The sequence below is a fragment of the Gossypium hirsutum genome, chromosome A01 (genome assembly GCF_007990345.1).
Source record: "Gossypium hirsutum isolate 1008001.06 chromosome A01, Gossypium_hirsutum_v2.1, whole genome shotgun sequence".
Lineage (NCBI taxonomy): Eukaryota > Viridiplantae > Streptophyta > Magnoliopsida > Malvales > Malvaceae > Gossypium > Gossypium hirsutum.
Window position 1 is genome coordinate 112354598 of NC_053424.1, and position 20570 is coordinate 112375167.

At 33.6% G+C, this 20570-nt stretch overlaps 1 long non-coding RNA gene across 1 annotated transcript; it reads left to right on the forward strand.

Moving 5' to 3' along the window:
• The first annotated feature begins 18663 nt into the window (after window positions 1-18663).
• LOC107925875 (uncharacterized) lies at window positions 18664-20005 on the forward strand. The gene is made up of 2 exons (XR_001692079.2): window positions 18664-19452; window positions 19749-20005. It is a non-coding gene; the product is annotated as an uncharacterized lncRNA (long non-coding RNA).
• The last annotated feature ends 565 nt before the right edge of the window (window positions 20006-20570 follow it).

Below are 20570 nucleotides of genomic sequence, written 5' to 3' on the forward strand. Positions count from 1 at the left end.
CATAGAAATATGACGTCAATATCGTCATACCTGAAGATGAAAAAACCAAAGCCATGACTTCAAGCGTTGGGGAAGTAGGTTATTTCACTCGTAGTGGAAGATGTTATTCGAAAGAGGTCGAACCAGTGAAGAAGAACAGTGACTTGAAATAGAAAGGAAAAGCACTAATGCGTGTGACCGAAGATGAACATGAAACTGTGCCTGAGCAAGAAGCTAAAAATTCTGTGGACGAGGAGGAAGCACAGGAATTCTTAAAATTTATTAAGCACAGTGAGTACAACGTGGTGGAACAATTGAGTAAGCAGCCAGTACGAATTTCGGTATTATCTCTGCTGTTAAATTCAGAACCTCACTGGAACGGCTTGTTAAAGGTGTTGAATCAAGCTTACGTGGCAAACAATATATCCGTTGAAAAACTGGATAGGTGGGTGAACAACTTGAATACGGATAATTTCATTTCTTTTAGTGATGATGAAATACCGCCCAATGGTAGAGGCTCAGTGAAAGCATTGCATATCATAACCCGTTGTAAGGGCTATATAATACCGAACATGCTCATCAACAATGGATCGGTACTCAATGTCATGCATTTGGCCACACTTTCTAGGATTCCGATGGATTTTTCCTATCTAAGGCCCCGCCATTCTACAGTAAGGGCATTCGATGGAACAAGACGAGAAGTCATGAGAAAAATCGAGATCCCTCTAGAAGTGGGTCCCTATATATATGATGTTGAGTTTCAAGTCATGGACATTACACCATCATACAATTGTCTCTTGGGAAGACCTTGGATCCATTTTGCTGGAGCAGTCCCATCATCCCTCCATCAAAAGGTGAAATTCATCATGGATGGCTGTTTGGTCACCGTTGAGGGAGAAGAAGACATTGTAGCATCTATTTCTACCGACGCACCATACATTGAAGTGAGTAAAGATGCTACAGAATGTTCCTTCTGATCTCTTGAATTTGTCGATGCCACATTCGTCGCTGAGGGAAACAGAATTCTTGAGCCAAAACTGTCGAGAAATATTAGGATAGGTGTCAAACTGACCGTAGGAAGGGGGGCTCGAGCAAGGAAAGATTTGGGAAGGTACCTACAAGGAATAGTCAGGGCTCTAAAGCCAGTGCACTACAAGGCCCGATACGGTTTGGGGTTCCAGCCGGACATGCGTCAAAGAAGAAAATAGTGGAAGAAGGATAAGGAGAGAAGGATTGCGAGAATTTTGGGCCGAGAAGTAGAATAAGAGCCCATAACGTACCCTCCTTTGTCAAAAATATTTACATCTGCAGGGATGATATACCCCGGACAGGATAATATACAAAGCACGCTATTATTAATTGAAAGGGGTCTTCAGAATGTCAGTATAAATGTCATTGACAAAGGAAGTGAGGCTATTAAAGATGTTTCAACGATACGCCCTTGTCCTCCTGGTTTCATGTTGAACAATTGGACTGCCGAAGACCTTCTTGTAGTTTATAAGTCTTCAGAGTAATGCTCAAACATTACCCCTCTATTGTGTCCTTAGATATAATAGAATTTTTTTGTAAGAGCTTGCATTCGCTCTTTATCATTTAAATGAATATCAATGAAGATGCATTTTGTCACGATCTTTCGCATTATCACTAATTTCATAACCATCTTCTCATTTCATAGCCTATCTGTACATTTGCCTCATACCATGCCATAACATTTTGTTTGTTGGTTCCAATATTGGGATGCCCCTCTATAGTTTCCTTTTTCATTTAACTTTCAGGTGCTCGGATATCAACAGCATGAACAAACCCGTTACGAGTCCTGAAATCGATTTTGAGAATGCTATTTGTTTAGGAGAATTCAAAGTTGAAGAAAATGCCGAAGACTATGTCTCGTCCTCTGACTTGCTAAGAATGGTAGAGCGAGAAGATAAACAGATTTTGCCTCATCAAGAATCTGTTGAAACAATAAATTTGGGAACTGAAGAAAAGAAGCAAGAGGTGAAGATTGGGACCTCCATTTTAGGGAGCACCAGGCATAATTTGATTGCTTTGTTCCTCGAGTACAAAGATGTATTCGCATGGTCATATCAAGACATGCCAGGATTGGATGAAGATGTAGTAGTCCATAAGGTCCCATTAAAGTCAGAATGCAAACCCATTCAACAAAAGCTAAGATGAATGAGACTTGAGATGTTATTGAAAATAAAAGAGGGAGTCAAGAAGCAATTTGATGCTGGCTTCCTACAAGCCTCCAAATATTCAGAGTGGGTGGCTAACATAGTCCCGGTACCAAAGAAAGACGACAAAGTACGAATGTGCGTGGATTATCGTGACTTGAATCGAGCAAGTCCCAAAGATAATTTTCCCTTACCACACATTAATAACACATCAAAGTATTCATTGTTTTCTTTCATGGATAGATTCTCGGGGTACAATCAGATCAAGATGGCCCCTGAAGATATGGAGAAAACTACTTTCATAACAATGTGGGGAACATTTTGCTACAAGGTGATGCCGTTCGGATTAAAGAATGCTGGGGCAACGTATCAGAGGGCTATGGTAACATTATTCCATGACATGATGCATAAAGAAATAGAAGTCTACGTCGACGATATAATTGCTAAGTCCCGAGGGGAAGAAGAGCATGTAGTGAACCTGAAAAAGTTGTTCAACAGACTGAGAAAGTTTCAGCTAAAGCTCAATCCGGCCAAATGTACGTTTGGGGTTACCTCGGGAAAGTTGCTAGGCTTCATTGTCAGTGAAAGAGGTATCGAGGTTGATCCAGATAAAATAAAAGCCATTCAAGAGTTGCCACCTCCGCGCACGCAAAAAGAAGTCAGAGGATTTTTAGGAAGGTTGAACTACATCGCTCGGTTTATTGTTTAACTCACTAACCAGTGCGACTCAATCTTTCGACTCCTTCGAAAACATAATCCCGGAGAATGGAACGAGGAGTGCCAAGTGGCTTTTGACAAGATAAAATAGTATTTGTCTAGTCCTCCAGTGCTAGTACCACCAATGCCGGGAAGACCATTGATATTGTATTTGACTGTGTTCGAGAATTCAATGGGTTGCGTACTGGGGCAACACGTCGAGTCAGGAAAGAAAGAAAAAGCAATCTACTACCTCAGCAAAAAGTTCAATGAACACGAGGCAAAGTATTCGTCCATTGAAAAATACTGTTGCGCTCTGGTTTGGGTAGCTCGGAGACTTAGGCAATATATGTTGTATCATACGACATGGTTGATTTCAAAGCTAGATCCAATAAAGTACATGATGGAGTCACCTGCACTCACTGGAAGAATGGCACGATGGCACGATGATAAATCTTACTATCGGAGTACGACATCATCTATGTGAGTCAAAAGTCGATAAAAGGAAGTGCAATAGCTGATTTCTTAGCAGATCGAACAACGGAGGAATACGAGCCATTGAGATTTGATTTCCCGGATGAAGACTTGATGTGCATCACGGGAAAAGAATGCGAGTCATTAAAAGAGAAGTCATGGAAGATGAGCTTTGATGGTGCATCGAATGCATTGGGGCATGGGATTGGAGCGGTTTTAGTATCACCAGAAGGGAACCATTATCCGTTCACTGCCAGACTGAATTTCTTTTGTACCAATAACATAGCGGAATATGAGGCCTGTATCATGGGACTTCGTGCAGCTATTGAACGAAACATTGAAATCTTAGAGGTGTATGGAGACTCAGCATTGGTGATATACTAAATCCATGGAGAATGGGAAGTGAGAGATTCAAAATTATTCAAATACTATGATCTAGTGTCAGGACTGATTAAAAAATTCAAAGAAATAACTTTTAATTACTTCCCACGAGAAGAAAACCAATTGGCTGATGCCCTGGCCACTTTGGCTTCAATGTTCAAAGCAAGTAGAGAAACAGAAATAATGCCCCTCAAAATGAGCATATACGAGGTCCCTGCACACTATTTCAGCATTGAAAAAGAGCCAAATGGACGGCCATGGTTTCATGATATCTTAGAATACATCAAAAATAAAAGGTATCCCGAGCAAGCAAATGAGAACGACAAAAGAACAATTAGAAGAATGGCAACGGGGTTTGTTCTTGATGGGGATATCTTGTACAAAAGAGGAAAAGATCAAGTGCTCTTGAGATGCGTGGATGCTGCTGAAGCTAAAAAAATACTTGAAGATATCCATGAGGGAATTTGTGGGACACATGCCAATGGTTTCACTATGACCAGGAAGATCATGAGACTCGGTTATTACTGGCTAACGATGGAAAGTGACTGCATTAGTTTTGCAAGAAAATGCCACAAATGCCAAATTTATGGTGATAAAATTCATGTAGCCCCTTCGCCCCTTCATGTCATGACTTCTCCGTGGCCTTTTTCCATGTGGGGCATGGATGCTATAGGACCAATTTCCCCAAAAGCTTTTAATGGACACCGGTTTATCTTTGTGGTCATTGATTACTTCACAAAATGGATAGAAGCCGCTTCGTTTGCCAATGTGACAAAGACCGCAGTTTGTAGGTTTTTGAAAAAGGAAATCATTTGTCGATATGGTTTGCCTGAAAGAATCATTTCAGATAACGCCATGAACCTGAACAACAAGATGATGAAAGAAGTATGTGAACAATTTCAAATAAAGCATCATAACTCATCACCCTATCGCCCGAAAATGAACGGATCTGTTGAGGCAGCCAATAAGAATATTAAGAAGATCATTGGGAAAATGACCGAGACATATAAAGACTGGCACGAAAAGCTACATTTTGCTTTGTATGCATATCGCACATCTGTACGGACATCTACGGGGGCAACTCCTTTCTCTCTGGTCTATGGAATGAAAGCTGTGCTACCTATCGAAGTTGAGATCCCCTCTCTATGAGTCTTAATGGAATCAAAACTAGAAGAAGCAGAATGGGTCCGAGCTCGATATGACCAGTTAAACCTTATTGAAGAAAAACGTCTGAAGGCAATCTGCCATGGACAGATGTACTAGAAGAGAATGATCACAGCCCATGACAAGAAAGTACGGCCAAGAGAATTCCACGAAGGAAAACTCGTACTGAGAAAGATTCTCCCAATACAAAAAGACTTCCGAGGAAAATAGGCACCAAATTAGGAAGGCCCATACGTCGTAAAGAAGGTATTCTCGGGCGGAGCTTTGATTCTCACCGAGATGGATGGGAAGGAGTTACCGAATCCAGTGAACTCAGATGCTGTAAAGAAATATTATGCTTGAAAAAGGAAACCAAGATGAAAACCCGAAAAGGGCATCTTAAAAAAAAAGAGAAAAAATAAAAAAGAAAAAGAAAAAGGGGGATCAAGGTGAAAACCCGAAAAGAGCGTATTGATTAAACACAAAAGATTAGGATGAAAACCCGAAAAGCAAACCCGAGCTTAAAGAATAAGGCATTTCGAACGGTGGGTCAAACAGCGAGACTACAGTATTTGAAGCATTTATGAAAACTCGAAATCTTTTACGTAAAAAGCCATGCTCGAAAAGATTCTAGATGAAGGAATGTGGAAGAGTTCATGTGTTGAATATCTAGAGCATTTGTATCCGTTGAATGCGATCCCTTTTCTCTTTATGACACTTTTTACTATCATTGATTAACTTTCTTTGTTTGCTACATTTGAAATAAATAAATGAGAGGTAGCCTTTTTGCCCCTACCTAACCATTTTTATGCATCTCATTATGTGTTTATTTACATGATAAATAGTGAAATGACATATTCTAAACAAAAGAAGTGTTAAGCATTACCTGAATGGAAATTTGACAAATACAAGAGCCTCAAAGCAAGGACAAAGTTCAACCAAGGACAAAAGAGTGATATCTGAGAAACACAGATTACTCGTGAAACTTGGAGACGGGTACAAAGCTTGAAGAGAAAGTCAAGAGTCAAAGCAATGAACGCAGATCATCAAAAATCGTGACGAAAAAGGAGCATACGACAAACATGCCTAAGGCGCATTGCATAATCATGTAGGCATAAAGGCATTTAAGACAAACATGTGCATATCATGATAACATCATGCATGACATATACAGGTACTCCAGCAAAGCAAGAAGATATGATAATAGGTGCACTGAATCAAAGGAAAAAACGCCTGAGTTCTACCAATGACAAGTTTTGGTATTTTGATGTTTTAATTCATGTTTTCAAAAATCAACTCATATTGCGAGAGGTGAGTTGAGACTTTTAATTTCTGTTTTTCAAAAAAATCAACTCGTATTGCGGGAAGTGAGTTGGGCCTCGAGTTACACGCTGTAATATCCTGATTTTGGGCCTAGTCGGAATAGTGGTTTCGTGACCATAAAATCCAAGATAGAAATAATTATTTTATGATTATTTTGAGGTCTATGATATGATTGCATGATTGTGTGAAAATTTCGTGAAGAAATTTTATGCATAAAGTGCTTAAATTGAAATTAGGGACTAAATCGAATAATTTGTAAAACTTGCATTCTAGAAGTTTCTAGTATGAAATTGTTTTGAAATATTAATTATGAGGTCTTAAATAGAAATTTTACCAATTTCTAAGTCTATGGACAAAAATTGGACATGAATGGAATTTTTGGAAAGTTTAGTAGTAAGGGCATTTTGGTCATTTAGGGGTAAAATGAATTAAAATACAAAATTAAAAGCCAATTTTGCTCATCTTCAACCCCATGGCCGAATATAGCAAGGAGAAACCATGGCTAGGGTTTTTAAAGCTTCCAAGCTCGATTGTAAGTCCGTTCTAGCCTCGTTTTTAATGATTTTTACGTTTTTGGAGTCTTGGTAGCTCGATTTAGCTTATGCTAGCAATAATTTAACCTAGGGTTTATATTTGGAAAAATACCCATAGGTGAAATTTGTGTATTTTGGTGTTTTATGATAAAATATGAGGTTTTAAATTATGTTAGACAACTTGTGCTACTCGGTTTTAAGTGAAAACGAGCAAAAGGGCTTAATAGGTAAAAATACCTAATAGTCATAAGTACATGTTAGAGTGAGAATTTGATGTTGCCATAGAAGGTAAAAATGATCAGCATGTCATAAAACATAAGAAAATAGGCTGAAATTTAATTTACGAGCTTTGGGACAAAAGTGTAAATATGCAAAAGTTTAGGGGCAAAATTGTAATTTTTCCAAAATATGATTTTGGTTCAATTTGAATAATGTGAGTCGTAACTAGACTATATTTTAAATGATAGAGCAAGGAAAACTGAAACTCGGGCTAAAATGGGGAAAATACCAAGTTGTGGACGAAATGGTAAAAGTAGCCTTTTTCGCATACGTGGTAAGTTCATATGTAAATGTTGGTAACATAGTTATTGTTTTAAATGTTTTAATGTTATTTAAATGATATGATAATTATTATGAAATATCATACTTGTGACAATTGTTTGATAATATATCAAATTATGTGATATACTTGGAAAATGTGAAATACTACCGAGTATCGGTATCGACATTCCATAGAAGATGGTTGAGACATATGATTGCGAAAAATGTCCCGTTGAACCTTAGGAATGGATTAGGATACAAGTGACATGTCACTGGGATATTTGGGCATCCGAACTCGTTGAGTTGAGTCCGAGTTCACTTATGGATGCGAGCGTCCGAACTCGTTGAGTTGAGTCCGAGTTCGAGAGATGTAACTAGGCATCTGAGCTCGTTGAGTTGAGTCCGAGTTCACTTATGGATGCGAACGCCCGAGCTCGTTGAGTTGAGTCCGAGTTCACTTATGGGCGGGTTACATGGTAGCTTGGCCACATATGTGGCACTTATGTGCAAACTTTCCATGTATCCGAATTATATTCCGATGTGTTCAACGGGTAAAGTTCTACTGAAATGGAGAAATACTCAAGATGAAAGGGACGTATTGGTAAGTGTTGTGAAATGGGTACTTTGAACAGGTATGTACTTAACCCTCGAGTTGAAAAATCGATATAACAACAATATGGTAAGATGATAAATGAAAATGTGATATGAATGTCTTGGTGATGATTATGCAAATGATGTTTTATGTTTGCTTATATGGTTATGTTACTTGCTATTTGCATATGAACTTATTAAGCATTTATGCTTACTCCCTCCTTTTCATTCCTTGTAGTGTTGACAAGCCAGCTCGGAAATCGGGAATGGTCGGAGGCACACTCACACTATCCGTATACCATCTTGGCATAATGGCTTGTATATTTTGAGTATGGCATGTATAGCATTATAATCATTTTGTGTATATGGTCTTATGATATGGTTATTGAGTGGTATGGAAATGCTTGGTAATGATTAGCCATTGGAATGGCTAATCATGATCATATTTGGTGTTATGTATGTCAAATTGCTAGCTAATCCATGGAAACCATGAAATAGGTAAAATTTACCATAAAATAGATTCAGACAGCAGCAGTGACGTGAGTTTTAAAAATCACTAAAAATAGTAGAGATACAATTAGATGATGAATAAGTTATGGAATCGAATCTTGATGAGTCTATTTTCATATGGAAGAAGCAAAACAGGTATATGAGCTATATTTTATGAGATGTTTAAATTTTTGTGAGACAGGGCCAGAGCGATTTCTGGATCCCCTGTTCTGACTTTGGAAATTCACCATAAATTTTACAAAGATAATTAGAGTTCATGATTTATATGTACAGATTCCTTATTGAGTCTAGTTTTATTAGAGACAAACGGCATAGTCATTGAATCTCTGTACAGGGAGATATCTGATTCGTAATACACAGAGGTCAGAGTAGTCGAACCCTGAAACAGGGGAGACTTTAACTAATAAACTGTACTAATTAGCCTGACCAAAAATTCTAGAAAAAAATTAGTAGATATATATATGAGTCTAGTTTCAGGAAAAATTTTCGGAATTTGATTTTGAGTTTCAGAACTTGAGATATGATTTTTAAAGAGACTGTGATGCAGTTAGCCAGCTTGTTTGGAAATTTTAAAATGAATTGTATGAGCTGTTTAAGTAATGAATTAAGTCCGTTAACACCTCGTGTTCGACTCCGGAAACGGTCTCGGGTACGGGGCGTTACACACGCTGAGGTATTTTCAAATTCTATTTTTTTCAAAATCAACTCATATTGCGAGAGGTGAGTTGAGCCTCAGGACACGCTGAGGTAATTTCAAATTCTATTTTTCAAATTTCTGTTTTCAAAAATCAACTCATGTTGCGAGAGGTGAGTTGAGCCTCAGGACACACTGAGGTAACTTCAATTTCTTTTTTTTTAATTTCTGCTTTTCAAAAAAATCAACTCATATTGCGAGAGGTGAGTTGAGCCTTGGCTATGCTTAGGTATTTCCAATTTCTGTTTTAGTTCATGTTTTCAAAAATCAACTCATATTGCGAGAGGTGAGTTGAGCCTTTTAATTTCTGTTTTTCAAAATCTACTTTTCAAATCAAGTTTTAAAAAGACCAACTCATATTGCGAGAGATGAGTTGAGCCTTGGCTCACGTGTTGAGCTATTTTCAATTTCTGTTTTTAATAACTGTTTTTAAGAGTCAATTCATATTGCGAGAAATAAGTTGAGCTCAAGATCACATGCTGAATAAAGAATAAAGATTGAAGCTGATAGAAGACACCAGACTTGGTCTCCCTAAAGTTGCAGTGGAGCAGGTCAAAAGCTGCGAGTCTTGTCTCCCTAAAGTTGCAATGAAGCTGATCAAGGATAACAAATCTTGCCTTTCTGAAACGACAGAAGAGAAGATCACAAACCTCATCTCACTGAAGCGATAGAAGAGTAGATTGAAGTTGTAGATTTTATCTTTCTGAAGTTACAAGTGAAGCAGTTCGAAGCCACAAGTTGCATATAATTAAAGTCACATCGGAGTAGATTGAAGCTACAAGGCATATGTCAAAAGATGCAGTGGATTGAACCAAAGCTGCAAGATACAGTGGACTGGAAAGAGACTATCTGAACAAGAATTGCACTAAAGAAGTCAAAGCTCAGCAAGACTGGGCAAAATTGGCCTTTCTTTGTGTCTTTGCTCTATTCCCGTTACACGACAATGAGCAAAGAGGGGCAGCTGTTATAGACCAATTTTGGGCCATTTACAATGCCCTCAGCCCAGTTTCATTTACATTAAACTAATACCCATCTAAGTTAACCCAAATTGAACCTAAAACTACCCAAACCCATTAACTACCCACAGCTCGTTTACAATATTCAGCCCAACTAACCTAAACCCAAATACTCAACCCAAGCCCAGGAGCCTAACTTTAGACTTAGGGTTTCAGTTACCTTCCCACTTGCGCCGAACCTACCCACCTACCCCTATCGACAAAGTCACCTCAGCGCCGCAACACCCATGCCATGGCCACCAACTCTCCCTACTTACCCTCTGTCACCGGACTGCTCCACCTGCACAGACAACACACACAACAGCAACAGAAAATAGATATAGATAGTGTAACCAAAATGGTTATAAAAAGGCCGATTAAAAAGCTTTGTGGTTGTTGGATTTTTATTGAAATAATACAAGAATAACATCAAAAGCAAAAAAATAGTGCAAAGTCAGATTCAAACATCACGAATCAGAGAGCCGAAATACAAAATCCAATGTGATTTTAATTTCAATTTTGTTTCTTTTTCTCACACATATATATTAAAACAAGTACAAAATTATAACAAAAACACAAAAAAACGAAAAAACCAGAAAAAAAGAGAAAAATCCTACCTCTCCGGCCACCGTGTACGGTGGCCGGCGCCGGCGCCGGCAAGGCTCCGGTGACCGGACCCCTGGCCGGAGTCCCACCAGAAATCGCTCTGTCCTCACTCTCTTTTTTTTTCTTTCCCAGCCCCAAATGATTTTTTTTTCTGATTTAAAGGCTATTTATAGCCCTTGAAAACGGCATCGTTTTGGGTTTAAAACCCAGGGCATAAAACGACATTGTTTTGCCCTGGGTCGGACCATCCGACTCGACCCACCTCAGGATCCGAGTGTTTTTGTGTGAATGGGATATTTATGCGCACAGTCCTTCCGCTTTTCTAGCATTTATAATCAAGTTTTGCGTTAGTTTTAATTTGGCCCTGAATTTTTACATGGTTTTCAATTTGGTCCCGTTCAATACGGTACGTTTTGGAGGCTTGGATTTATTGAGCTTTTGATCCCTCCAAGTTATGCGCGTGTTAAGTCCCTTTTCTCTATTTTTATTTTAAATTGGCCCCACAACTCTGTTTTTATTTGATTTTAGTCCTTTTTCGTTTATTTTTATTTCCTTATTAAATACTCTTGTTATTTTTATATTATTATTATTATTATTATGCATTACTTTACGTTTTATTATATATTCATATATTTATAATACGTACATACTTAATATTTGTATATACTTATGTAATATTATTACTAAGATTTCTATTCTAATATGTATACATCACCTAAATATTTTAGTATTATACGTATATATATATTATTCATATATTATATACATGTGTTTTTAACACTATACTTTATATATATCATATATATTTTTAATGTTGTATTATTATTATGTTCTAATACTATATTATGTGTATATTTTTTCACACGTATATTATGTACATATATTTCTAATATTTTACATATATATTATCATGTATATACTTTTTTTTTCTTTTTGATATCATTAGTTATATTCTTTTTATACATTATTTCGTGTATGTACTTTAGTACCGTAGTTATATATTTTTATAATATTTCATGTATATATTTTCATGTATATATTTTCTTTTATATATCGTGTACATACGCTTATACTCTATTAATTAGTTTTATATACTATTTCATGTGTATATTTCTCATGCTATTTCATATATGTAAAATCCTTATTATTGTTATTAATACTGTATATATTTCATCATATATGTGTATATGTATATATAGTTTTTTCCATTATTTCATTTCAACACTTTATTATTTGTCTCTTTTTCTTTTATAATGTGATTATACAAATTGGTGTATATATTTCTTATGTACATACATCCTTCAATATATATTATTATGTATATATTTTAACATTAATTGTTATATATATTTTTATCATTTCATGAATATTTCAAATATTATATATAATATATTTCTAACATTATTACTAAGTATATATATATGTGTTTTGACGTGCATGTTCTTAATATCATTTTTATGTATGTACATTCATTGTTTCCTCGTATTTGATACTATCATTACATTTAATCTTGCATGCACTATTATTACGTTTTAATATTATTGTCACATTGATTATCTGCTTCAATATGTACCTAGCTCTTTCATTTTATTTATTTTTATTCCATATCAATTTTGTTTTGCATTTCTTCGAAAATCACATTCTTGTTTCTAATTAATTTCAATAATCAAAGGCAACATATCGGTTTAACACTAAGTCGTCGTTTTCATCGCTATGTTGGGTGAACATCAATCGACTCGTGTTAAAACGGTATATCCTTCTTAAAAAAATCAAAAAGATTGAAAATTCTTGTCTTTTCAAATGAATCACGACTAAATGTTATATTGAACTCGTATTTTTTTTTGAAAATCAAGACAACACGTGTTTATAAGATACCAATTTTGGGCGTCGCGAGGGTGCTAATACCTTCCTCGCGCGTAACCGACTCCCGAACCCTAATTTTTCTCTGGATTTTAACGTAGACCTAAACTTAGCCTTTATTTGTTTTAATAAGAGATCTAATAGGTGTCCGATCACACCTAGGAAAAAGGATCGGTGGCGACTCCCTGTTTATTTCAAAAATCAAACGTCAAATTTCAAACTTTTTTTCAATAAATCGCCACAATTAGCGACCGAGCTAAGCAAATTTTTTACGTCGCTACAGTAAGTATAGTCATAAAAGATAGCTTTTCATAGACTCAATTAGTATAGTCTTCTAAGATTCCAATGTCTTGTCGAGCAAAGGCCTTCCGAGGGCCTAGAGTGTCATTTTCGGCTAAGCTTTCTAAGGTTACAGTGCCCTATTAGTTGAAGGCCTTCCGAAGACCCTAATGTCATTTCTAGCAAAGCATTCTAAGTTTCCAGTGCTCCATTAAGTGTAACCTCTTAAGACCTCAATGGACAATATTAGAACACCACAATTGTGTAAGATACAAATATTCTTAAAGAAGTACAAGCTAATGACAAATGAGGATCTACATTAACCTTCTTAACTATGCCTCACATTCGATAGTCCCAGAGTAAGTCACATTATAACTTCCCCTTCGACTGGGTGACAATTATTATACCCATTCTTACGCACAATCATCAAGTCACCTCATCACATCTTAATGAAACACTCGTGTCTCTACAACCACCCTATATAGAAGGACATTATTCTAGTGGAAATCACATCAAAGCTCTTCCTCTATAAATACCCTTTCCATCACAAAAAGAAGACAACTTTAGGATATAAGCTACAGCTCCATTAAATCTTTCCCAAAAAGCTTTCCAAACTCATGAAATCTCCAAAAATCATCATTTCTAATGGCTCTCCACACCATCTATGGTGTGAAACACCCCGTTAGTAGCTCTCTACTAGACTTGTTTATAGGTTAGGCTACCTGTTTAAGTCCGAAGGCCTACTTGAAATTTAGGAGGGTTTGAGTAAAAATATTAGGCTCGAAAAATGTGTTTGAGCAAAAAAATAAGGCCCGTTTAAAATATGGACTGAGTTTTTAAATTATTATTGTTTGATATTAAATTATTTTTATATATTATGTTATTATGTAATTTATAATACATAAAAATTAAATCTATTATAGTATATAATAGTACTATGATGTAAACATTAAAAAATGTTAAGGTGAGTATACATAAAATTTTAACAAATAAAAAAATCTATAAAATTATTAAATATTAAATTAAAAATTATATAAATATATTTAAAAAACTTTAAAAAATAATATGGGTGGGTCTAAAATGGGCTTAGTTAACTATTTAAAAATACGAACGGGCTTAGACAAAATTTAGGCTCATATTTTGAGATGAGACGGAATTAAACAAATATAAAATATGTTAATATCATATCTATATATATATATAGATCCAATCCAATATATAAATACTTGTATTCTCCACACCAATATGATGTGAATCACATTTACCATTCTACCTTCATTATAATTTTATTTTTATAACAAATATTCGATGAAATATATTTAGTTTCAAACAAGCATACTCCTCTGTTGTTATTAAACAAATTATTCAAAAGAAAAACATCTACAAGATATTGAATAGAAATTTCTTGGGCAAGATTTGTTATGTTAGATTTTGTCTAACCCGAATCCCGTCACTTATTAAAGAAATAAATATAGTGACAAAATAAGAAGATCATACAACACAAGTTGAATTTATATAAAACTATTCTTCTTGTATTTAACTTTGATTAAAATAAGGATTTTCAGCCCTTGAATAAATGTAGTCGAAACTCCTCATGTAATATTCATTTTTCAACATTTGTAAATTTCTCCTCCTCTACCTTTGATTTTTTCCTGAAAGGATTTCTATATAAAATATGTGTTTTTATTTTTTTTTATTGCTTTGTGATCGTTCTACCGCTTTTATCGACGTTTATTATAACATGTTATGTTAATTTTGGACCAAATATATGTCAGCAATTTCTTATTTTTATATTATAAAAACTTTAATCCTTCATCCTCCTAGCTAAAAATAAAAAAATGTTTGCAATTACGTGTAGACTGTGTATCTGTATGAAATCAACATATGCCGAAAGTAGGCTTACCAGAAAGAAAAGAAAAATGCTCTAAATACCAACCAGGTTCGTTAAAGTAATTCAAAGTGAACAAAGTTTGCAATTTGGTGCAGGTTTGATTATGAATTTTATTCATATACTTCATTAAAATTGAGACTTTAATTTGTTTATTCACATATTTTATGAAAATTGAGTTGTTGAATGGTTAGTAAATAAATGAAAAGGTTAGTTTTTACTAATTATTTACGTATAAATGTAAATTGTTGAATTGCTGATTTTCGAGTCAATAATTTAATAGTAAGGTTTAACCGTATGATTAAATTAGACTTATCAAAATACGAGAATCAACTTTTAACAAATTAAAACAGAAGAATTTAATTTCTCAATTTTCATAAAATAGAGAGATGAAATACAAAATTAGACTTAAAATAAGAAATAAGAATAACACAAAAGCACAAGTGGTAGTATTTTACATTCAACAAAAGACATTTTAGAAGTTATATTGTCTTGTAACAAATATACAAAGAGAGGGTAAACTGGTGTTTAAAAAAATTAAAATAAGGAGTTCAAGAAAATTGACATAAAAGATTTAGAGTGATTCGACTTCAACTACCTACTTCTACTATCTTAACTTATTATCATTAAGAATTTCTCAAATTATCTAATTTGAAACTGACAAGGTTTAACCTTTACAACATTAGGCAAGATAGAGTTACTTCCCTTAAGATTTTTTACCAAAAACCTTAAGTAATCTCACACAACTTTGAGAAATACAATTGAGAATGAATAAGCACCTCTAAAAGGTAGATATACAATGATAAAACTCTTACGATTACAAAACAACAAGTTTGTTTACATGTGAAAATGAGAACAAGGTGAAATGATTTTTTTTCTTGATCTTAATAAGCTTGTTTCCTATCATCTTTTGAGCATTCTTGGGTTATATTTATATCCTCTCATTAATTTTATGATGTTTGGAATCATTGAAGGGAATTTCTAACCGTCGAGAGCATTGAATTCGCGCATTTAATGCAATATGCAAGTCTATGTCTCGAGACATAAGAGAGTTGTCTCAACACATAGAGGTAAAAATATGATCGTGAGAGCAGAGTGTCCCAAGACAGTAAGACTAATGTCTCGAGACATCATAATATGTCTCAAAACTTGGAGAGTTTTGCCTCAAGACATTTCACCATTGAAGCAACACTTTAGCTTCAGTATTTTATGTCTCGAGACAAATCGAGACTTTTCTGAAATTATCTTGAGACTTTGCTCCCCTAAAGTATTTTATGTTTCAAGACATATTACCCTATGTCTCAAGACTTTTTTGAAACTATAGTATTTTGACTTAGAAACACTTTTAAAGCATATGCGAATACTAGAAAAAATTTGTATAATGCATAAGTAGTTTAGAAATTTTATTTTTGAGTTTGTAACACTTGAAAAAAAATAGATATGATAAAAGTAATTTTTGCAAATTTAAATTTTTATATTTAAAAATAAAAGCTAATAATCTTGTAGTGTAATCAAATAGAAACCTAACATATCTAACATTGAGAAAGCTAACGAGAATTGGGAGGATTACAAGAGAAATATGACCAATACAAGAATTTTGAGAAAACAAAGTAAAATAAGCAACCCACTCCTTTGAAAATAAAATATTCAAAAGCATTTGGAATGATAGAAATATCAGCTGAAAAATAATTCTAATATTTGGTATCTCAAATTTTATTTTATTTTTTTGAAAATTAACTTTTTTTTTCTTGAGAATTACTTTGTCATAAATATGACAACCTGATTCTCATAATAAAAGATGGGAAAATTACTTTCCCATAAGTTAGGAACTTTAAAAAAAATTAATAAAACAAAATTAACCATATTTTATATTAATTTAAAATATTAACCTATTAATAAACTCAAAAACAAACAAACTATTGTCTCCTTCTCCCTACCTGATTTTATTTAGTTTTTTTTCCTTAATTTTACTTTTTATATGCATATTATATTTATTTTACATTGTTTTTCTCTCTTTTCTTTTTGGTATATTAATTTAAAATTCAATTTTATTATAATCTTTATAAATATTTACGAGCAATAGGGAAAAAAATTAAAGTTTTGGTTTAGCTCATTGATATATTCCAAAACAAGTTATATATGAACTTATTTTATATATGCATTATTATATGGGTAAATATTTGTTGTATATCGAAACCATTTTTTTTAAAACGGGGATAGACTTTTTGAAAACAAAACATGGAGTCGCCACCAATATTTTATTTAGGTGTGATTAGGTCACCTAATAAAACACTTTGTTTTATTAAATCGATTTTGGCCTACGTAAATATGAGAAAATGGGTTCGGGAGCCGATTACGTATGAGGAAGGATTGGCACCCTCACTACGCCCAAAATTGGTACCAAATTAATTAAGTATTGTCCATATGTCTGAGATTTGAAACTATTTTTGAAGAATGATCCTTTTAAAAATTTGAATAGCTCAAGTTGGTCGTCAAAATTTTCTTGTTTCAAAGGAATGCAGCATTATATCCAACACGATAGGACACGACACTTTATTCCCTTGAGCACATGATAAATCTTGGTTTCCAAAAATTTATATCCCGAAAATTACAAAAGGATGTCCAATTATTTAGTCCAATGAAAAACCGAAACCCATCATGGTAGGGCACGATTCTTCGAACTTCTAAACGTTGAACATTGATTTGCTTTAGGATTGAGAAAATATGAGTGAAATTCAAAAGGGACGTTCGATTACTTTGAACAAACGAAAAATTGCAACCCAGCACGATAGGGCACAATTCTTCGAATTGCCAAGCATCGAGCATTTCCTTTGTTCTAAAGAAAATTTTTAAAGACATGGGTAAAATTCCGAAGGAATATTCAATCGTTTCGAACAAACATGAAATTGCAACCCAGTACGGTAGGGCACGATTCCCCGAATTGCCAAACATCAAATATTACCTTTGTTTTAAGGAATTTTTAAATAAATAATTATAAAACCAGCTTGAAATGCAATAATTTGACTTAAAAATGGAATAATTAATTCTAAAGAGTTAGAAATTATAGAGTACTATTTGTTAATCGGAAAGGAAATAAAAACACAAGATAATGTACATGTACGAGATACTAGGATGGATGAATAGAGATAAGATAATTTGTTTAATCAACTAACAAGATAGCAATCGAATTCCACCAATCTAAAAAAAATATTATCAATTTCCTAATCATGGATGAAGAATAATCAATATGATGGCAATACAAAACAAAAATAATATACCACAATAATATATATAACCTAATACAACATATTCAAATGCAAAAAATGCAAAACAAAATGAAAATTAAAGAAAAATATATATGTATGAGATAAATTTAAAAGGATGAATATATAATATATTATATGAATTGTTAAACTAGACACTTTTTACGGTAACAAAATAAAGGAATACATGTGACCATTAAAATATATGTTATAGAATAAATATTTAAATCGAATAATATATGAAATGTTAAAGGATATTGGTTTAAAATTGACAACTTATATATAATAAAGGAAAATTAAAAATGTGCAAAGACAATAAAAGCATATATAATAATTTTAAGAACTTATTAGATTTACAAATTATATGTGTATATGCGTAAATAAAATTAAAATGAAAGGAATACGTATACGAAATTAAATTAATTTTATTATAAATTATACAATGGACTTAGAAACATATTTATATATAAAAAATATAGGTATAATCTACATGAGTTTAGTGATGTATACACCAATGTTTACGTATACGTATAATAATAATTTGGATAATGTATAAAACATGTGATTTCTTTTTAATCAACAAGTATAGATATTTAAAATATAAAAAGGGTTATATGTATGAATAACGTAATACTAATAATATATAAAATAAGGTTAATTTCATTTTCAAGGTATATATATATACATATATATAATAATGCATAAAACATAGAACAATATATAATAAATGAAATTACAATTAATCAGACTACAACAAATAAATAAACAAAATTATGCAAGTAATACAACCAATACCAATAAACACGAATAATAGAGAAAACTATAAAAATGAATTTAAACAAAACCTAATTGAAATCAAATTAAAATAAGGAGGCTAATTCATAAATAAAAAAAGCTACTAGGGTTAAAATAGTAACCCAGACGGATGCGCGAGTAACCAAGGAGGACCAAATGGGAAATAAAACCCTTCCGTCCAAAACGCACCGTTCGATCAGGGACCCAGGTGAAACGATAAGGAAATTCCTGGGCGAAATTAAGAAAAGAAATAAAAGAGAATGGGACAACATCAAAAACAGCTTCAAAAGCAGAGGGACTGAGGTCACAAATAGACCCTCAGTCCAGAAACACGCGGATCCTAGGCGGTTTTCGGGTCGGAGTCCGGGTCAGGCGATTAAACGACGCCGCTTTGGGTATTGGATATTTGCCCCAAAACGACGCCGTACCAAGGGGCTATAAAAGTAAAAAAAATTTGTGAAATTTTCATTTCGTCAGTGCAGAGGAAAAAAAAAAGAAGAAAGAGAGATGTGAGGGAATCCGGCCTAGGCGATTTTCGGTCGTCGGATCGGTGCCCGTCGGTCACCGGTGTCCGCCGTATACGGCGGTCGGAGATGTAAAAATCTCTGAATCGATGCCTCTCGTCCCCCTCTCTCCATATCTGAAGTCCAAACAAGCAAAGGAGACCTAGGAGATCGGATCGAGCAATGGGAACCGTTCGGTTCCGACTTCTCCGATCTCCGAAAAAGGTAACAATACCCTTTCCTTTTTAAATATATGTATATGTGTTGTGTGTACGTGCGTTGAATCAACTGGCAAAATAAGAAAATCAGTTAATAGAATGAAGGGACAACCTTTTCTTTTGAAATATTTTGATTCCTGCTATTAGTTGTTTTTTCGTGTAAAAAAGAAAAAAAAGAGAGGACATTGTATGTTTTTAGGCCCTTTTATAGCCAAATACAACAACTTTTTTATGCTATTCGTCACTGTTTTGCTTTACTTTTCTGTTTCTTTGCTTTCTCCCTTTTTTATTTCTGTTTTGCAGGTCTAGAGGGGGTCAACGGCGGTGACAGAGGAGTTGGTGGAGGCAGACGGTATGGGGTGATGGGACAAGTGCGACTAGGGTTTTTTTTCTTTTCTTTTTTCTTTTGATTGTTGGTTTGGGCTAGGGTTTGAGTTTATTGGGTTTAGGGGTTGCAAAATGGGCCGGGCGAATTGGGCTTGTAACAGTGTACTTATAGTAAACTTTTTTTATTCCACAAGTAACCTTAAAAAAATTAACATAAGTCTCTTTTTTTAAAATATATTTTTTAATATTTTACTATACCTCTATAGTATACTTATCAACCCCTTAACCTTAGGTGTGAAGTCTAAAAACTTTAATGAAAGTATACCAAATATTTTCCCTTATTATATTTAAAAAATATATGCAAGACAAATTTGAAACAATTTTATTTTCAATTAAAATTATAAATTATAAAATAATTTAAAAACTATCAATTAAATCTTATTATTAAATACTTAATCTAAATATTTGTTAAGAATAAAGTTTATTTTAAAAATTAAATACATGAATATTATATTTTATTTAATAAGGATAAATCCATAAATTATTATTATATTTTTAAAAAAAATATTTAATGAACCAAACCTAATAATATAACTTTCTTATACCAAAATTTATAAAATAACATTTTCAACAATCATATTCTATTAAAATCATAATATAAAAAAACACGAAATAGGATGTATGACTCCTGCTCATCACTACCTTAAAATGTAGCTTCATACATAATTAATATATATCAGAGTTGGAGAAAAAAATCAAAAACTTCAAGATAATTTAAATTATTAATAATCTTAAATT